The sequence below is a fragment of the Fringilla coelebs genome, assembly GCF_963513975.1.
Source record: "Fringilla coelebs genome assembly, contig: SCAFFOLD_50, whole genome shotgun sequence".
Taxonomy (NCBI): Eukaryota; Metazoa; Chordata; class Aves; order Passeriformes; family Fringillidae; genus Fringilla; species Fringilla coelebs.
The window spans coordinates 37922-44237 of record NW_028167515.1 but is presented as its reverse complement, the minus strand read 5'-3'; positions in this window follow the sequence as shown (position 1 = coordinate 44237).

Below are 6316 nucleotides of genomic sequence, written 5' to 3'. Positions count from 1 at the left end.
CCCTCACCATCTGAGATAGTCATGGGGGGGCTGAGGCGGTGTCGGGTCTGTAACACTCGTAGGTGCCACTCTTGGTGACAGTAATGATGTCGCGTCCCTCCTGCCACCAGCGCCATCTGTCCCTGTACCAGGTGGTGGCACCGGAGCTCCCCGAGCCCTGGCAGGTCAGTGTCACCCGGTCCCATAGCACCACCGGCCTCCAGGGGGGCTGCGTGAAGAGCTGGATGGTCTGGGCACCTGCGGGTGACAGGGGACACCAGCCTGCCAGGGCCAGCACAGGACTGGCGACAGGAGGGTGGGGCCATGGCATCCCCCGAGGACTCACCAGTGTGGCTGAGGGTCAGGGCTGGGTGGGGGTGGCACTGCAGGGCCAGCAGCATGGGGACACAGAGTGTGGGGGCTGTCCCCAAAGTGTCCTTGTGTGACATGGACCCCTTGGGGACAGGTGCACCTTCTTTAGCCCTTGCTCAGTCAGGACACCAGGAGACTGTGCACACCCCTGAACTGGGGACACCATGGCCACCCCATGCTGGCCCAGGTCACCCCCACCAGCCCCATGATGCCTCTCCAAATCTCTGTCCCCTTTTTAATGTCCCCACATTCCTGTCTCCTTTCCCATGTCCCCACAGCCACCCCAAGACCCCAGTCACCTCATGCTCTGGCTCTGCTGGCCTTGGGGACCTCAGGGAACCCTGCAGCCCCCCTGTGCCTCATCCCCGGGTGTCAGGCCTGTGCCCAGGGCACTCACCCCACAGGAGCAGTGCCACATTCCTGACCATCCCGGTGTCCCCAGCCATGTGTGGGACACTGCCAGGGGTGACTGTTCCCTTGCTGGTGGCTCTTTGGATGAAGGGGAAGGAAGAGAGGTCAGGTCTCATCTTCACAAGTTGGTGGCCCTTGGTGGGTGCAGGGTGGCCACAAGCGCAGGATCATGGGGATATGGCTGTGAGGACAGGCTGTGGGAACTGTGGGAATAGCCTGGGGACAAGGCTGAGTGGGACATGGCAGGACATGGGGCCCTCAGCAGTGGGGGGCTCAGAGGGTTTGGGGAGCCAGCGATGGGTGTCCAGGGGAATGGGTTACTGAACAGGGGGAGTCACCAGGGATGGGGGGGCTATGGGAACAGGGGTCCCTAACTCTGGGGAGACTCAGGGATGAGAGTCCCAGGGGAATGTGGGCTCCAGGGATGTGGGGCCTTTGGATAGGGATGCTGGAGGAATGGGGGCTCCCATAGGAAGGGGGGTCCTCAGAGAATAAGGGTTCTGAGGGAAGGAGGATTTCAGGGGATGGAATGAACAGGAGAGGGTTCCTTGGGGATGGGCGGCTGGGCCATGCAGATCCTGGGGAATGTCAGTACACGCATGAGGGTCCCATGCAAGGTGGGACCAAAGGAATGGGGGTGCCATGGTTTAAATTCTGGGGGAATGGCAGAGCCATGGATGGGCAGGGGCTGCGTGAGCCCGTGGGTCTCAGCTCCTTCCCTGGGTGCCTCAGATATTGGGGAGACCCAGAGCTCAGCGCAGCCCCCACAAGGTGCCTGTGGTTTGGGAGGGTCACTGCAGGTTGATTCCAAGAAGTCTGGGCCTGTGTCCCCACACCACCAGTGACTTTTCCCTCTCTTTATTTCCATTTCAATCGTTTTATCCCTCAATTTCACAACCCCCCCAGTTTGTGCCTTGATGATCCTTGGGTGCACCAGAGCGGGGAAGGGGGTGGGGGAAGCCCAGGCAAAGGGAAGCAGGGGTGAGGGGTCTGCAGGGAAAGTGGGGAGGTGGTGGGGGATGGGGATGTCACTTTCCCACCCCAACACTCTCACTTTCTCTCCTCTGCAGAAGAAGGAAGAGGCCAATTGTGCTAAATGTGTCACACGAGGGGGGCAGGTTCTGTCCTGGGCAGGCACATCAGGGGGGCTCCTGTCCTGGGGGAATGCTGTCCTGGGGGGGAAACATGCTGGACAAGGGGCTCCTGTCCTGGGGGATCGAGGGTCTGGGGGGGTCCAGATTTCTCCATTCTTGCTCGGTCCCTGCAGAATCTGAGCCAGCAAGAGCAGCAGGGGAATGGAGCCCCGGGCAGGAAGGAGCTCCCAAACTCCTGTTCCTTGAAGCCAGTGGCCATCCAAGGATGGGGCCCAGCCATGGCCCAGCCCCACTGCACAGGGATGGCCATTGCCCAGCCCTGATCTGGCCAGCCCCAGGTGGCAGCCAGGACCTCAGGGTCCCACCCTGCCCCCTTGGCTTTGATTCTGGCAGCTTTAGAGCTGCTGCAGAGGTGAGAATTCTGTGGGGGAAAAAGGCCTGCCTGTGGTTTGCTCAGCCCTGCAAGAAGCACAAAACCCAAAGGGAGCCCAAGCAGTGGCTCTGTGAGGTCCTTTGATGGTTTTCAGAGCAGGGCTGGATGGAAACCCCTCCTGCAGGGGCAGCTGTGAGGGAACCAGTCCAGAAGTGCTGCAATTGATCATTTTGTCCCTTTGCCCAAGGACTGAGAGAGCCCCAGACCTACTGCAAATCCCACACCAATCTGCTCAACAGCCTGACCTGGACCCTCCTCCTCCTGCCTGCCTTGCCATGGATGGACAGTGGCCAGATGCCCTGCACCCACTACAGCTGGTCTCACTGCCCTCCACACCTGGATGGGGAGAGAAAATTGAGCAAAGGGTTCCTGGGTTGAGACAAGGACCAGGAGAGATCACTCATCAAAACCTGTCACAGGTAAACCTACCTTGGAATTAGAGATATGAATTGAATTTATTGCTGACAAAATCAGAGCAGGGTAAGGAGAAGTGAAATAAACACTTCAATACATGTTCCTCGTGTTATGAATGACTATGTAGTCATTGCCTTTCTCTATTATATCGGGTTTTGCAAATTATTTTGATATAATTCTGTTTGTAATCACTTTTTAACTGCTTTTGATATACTACAATTGTCACCCTTTTAACCCTAATCCCTGTGTAGAATATATATTTCAGCATGATAAATATATTAGAGTTTAGGCTATCCCAAAATATCAAGATAAAGACAATGTGTTGTGTATTATAGCATTAACTGTTGCAGATCTAGCTAATGCCTTTATTAGTGTATCTAAGGGACAATGGTGAGAATAACTCAGATAATTGTGTGAAATAGCTAATGTTGATTTAATGTACTGGTGGAGTGTCTCATCTGTATGAGAAGAACACATTGAAAAGTAGCAAGTAAATAAATAGCAAAAGAAAGAATGCAAAGTGGGATTTACTACAGACCCTTCGGTTATCAAGAACTGTCAAACCACAGAACAGGGGGGCCTAGTGAGGACATAAAATATATAAATTCAATCTGCAGTATGGCATATACTTTATGAAAATGAATCTAGGATCAAACGAAGCAATAGAATTCCAATAATATGTAAACAGGAAAAATTGTTTGAATATGTATTACCCTCCTGAGCATATATTTAACCAATACGATGAAAAAGTGTGTAAGAAGAATTGTTGTAGCTAATGGTGTTCCTCTGGTAGTTTCCAAGCACCCAGCCCACTGTTTACTGCCCCTTTTATTTGTTATTAAACATTTACAAATTTTAACGAGTGAGCCTTGTTTCTCACACAGTTTAATCAAAAGCTGCATTTGGATACAATAAGAGGGAAAAATGTCATGTACTTCTGCGGCACTGGGAGAGGGAATGAGGAGCCCCATGGGGTGCTGTGAAGAGGAAGAAGAGACCACTGAGGGGTACCAATGCCCCGCAGTGCCTCCAGTGCCCCCAGTGTCACAGCACGTCATCGTAGTCACGGGGGTCCCGCTGTCCATCATAGGGTCCTGACAGCTCCACGTTGGTCACCTGTGGATCCCAAGGTGGGGCAGGGCTGGGGGACACATGTGGGGGCCCTGAGACTGACACAAGTTGTGGGGACCTGGCTTGGTAGGGACACCTGTAGGTGACATGCCCCAGTGTAACCCACTGCAGGCACCCCCTGCACACTTGGTGCCCACGACATTGGTGTTGAACACAGGCCCCTAATCCAGGGAGTCCTGTGGGATATGGGGGGCTCTGAGGGTGTCTGGGGAGGGGGAAAGGGGAGTCCCAGCCCGAGTGCACTGCTCACCTGTCCTGGGGCTTCATGGTGGCTGCAAGGAAAAGGGGAGGGGGTGACAAGAGGACTCCGGGACCCCTGAAGGTTCCTGGGACCTCAGCAGCTCCAACCATCCATAGACCTCCAAATCCCTACTGCAGCTCTGATTCTCACTGGATCTCTGATCTCTGCCCCCACTCTGGGGGATTCCCCTCACTCCAGGACCCCCATCCGGCCCCATTGTCACTCACCCCGGAGGTGCCACCAGTGACAGCCCCCGATGACAGCCAGGAGCAGAAACAGGAAAAGGAGGGTCCTGCCGACATTCACAGCCACTGCTGGGGACAGAGGGGGCACACTGGGGTCATCCTGAACTCCAGGGGGCCCTGAACACCCCGGTTACTCCGCTGACCCCACCTGTGACCCAGGGTGAGGCAGGGGTCACCTCCAGTGCCAACTCTGGGCTGAGTGCCTGGAACACGCGGTGCCCGTCCTGTCCCAGCTGGTTGGTGGCCACGCACTGGTAGGTGCCCGAATGTCCCACATCGATGTCCCCAAGCTCCAGGAGGGGACCCCAGGCTACCTCCTGCCCGTTGTGCAGCCAGGTGAATGTGACAGGGGCTGAGCCCACCTGCACCGAGCAGCGCAGGGTCACATTGTCACCTGCAGGCAGCTGGTGTGACAGGGGACCGGGGGTGATGGTGGCATTGGCCACCGGCACTGTGGGAACACAGACGGGGCTGAGGCCACCAGGTGGGGCTGGCAGCCGGGGTGGGGGCATAGGGACAGGAGGGATGGGTGTGGTGGGGGATGTCGCGGATGGGGTCACACCATGGAGGGGCAAGGAGACACAGGACAGAGGCAGGGGGTCAGAAGAAAGGTGTCTGGGGAACATGGAGGTCCCCAGCCAGGCGACCCGAGGAGGCTCTGGGCGCTCCCTGTGCCCATCCCTGCACTCACTGCGCACGGTGATGTGCAGCCGGGCGCTGCTCTTCCACAGCGCCCCGCCCTCGGGGAGCACCTGGCACCTGTAATTGCCTGAGTGGGAGACCCCCACGACAGCACCAGCAGCTGCGGGGACCCCAGCGGGGCCCCCCACCATCTGCCTGTCCCGGTAGAACACATTCAGGAGGGGGGCTCCGGGCCGCAGGAGGCTGGAGGTGCTGAGGCAGCTGAGAGTCAGGGGGGACCCCTCAGTGAGTTCGGTGGGACCCTCCAGCACAGGTATTGGGGAGAGCTCAGGGAAGGAGAGGGGAGGTGAGGACTGTTACTCTGAGTCTGCTGGGAAGGGGCTTTGGGGATGTCAGGAGATTGGAATTCCAGCCGGGGGGTGCTCACCGTGCACTGTCACTGTCACTGGGGCTGACTGTGAAATAAAGGACCCCACCAAGCCCTCGCAGCTGTAGCGGCCGCTGTGGTGCTGCTGCAGAGGGGGCAGGGACAGCTCAATCCCATTGAGGGACCCCCCCACATCTTTCTCGTCCTGGTAGAATCGCAGCTCAGTGACCGTGCGGTTCTGCCAGCCCCGGCAGCGCAGTGTCACCGTGTCCCCCTCCAGCAGCGCCCGTGCTGGCACCTGCAGCACCAGCTCATCTGTGGGACAGGAGGGTCCCATCTCACTGAGGGGCTCGAGACAGGTTCGAGCTGGGTGCCCATGGCACCGGGGACATCTGGGATTCTCTGGGATGCACTGAGATGTCTCTGTGTGCAAGGGACAGGCTCTCACCACTACAGGGGTGTGAGGCCACCCATGGAGTCGAGCCCACCCAGACCTGTCAGAGGCCACCCAGATCATTTAAGATCCCTCCTCACCATCTAAGACAGTCACGGGGGGGCTGCGCCCGGTGCTGGGTCTGTCACACTCGTAGGTTCCACTCTTGGTGACAGTGAACTGGTCCTGTCCCTGCTGCCCCCATTGCCGCCCGTCCTTGTACCAAGTGGTAGCAGAGGCGCTCCCTGAGCCCTGGCAGGTCAGTGTCACACGGTCCCACAGCACCGCTGGTCTCCAGGGAGGCTCCACGAGGATCTGGAGGCTCTGGGCTCCTGGGGGTGACAGGGGACACCAGCCTGCCAGGGTCAGTGCAGGGTTGGGGACAGCAGGGTGGGGCCATGGCATCCCCCGAGGACTCACCAGTGAGGACGAGGGTCTGGGCTGGAAGGGAGAAGGGACAGGGCTGGGTGGGGCTGGCACTGCAGGGACAGTAGTACCTAGGACATGATGTCTCCAAACCGTTGCCATGGGGACACAGTTCTTGTAAGAAAGTG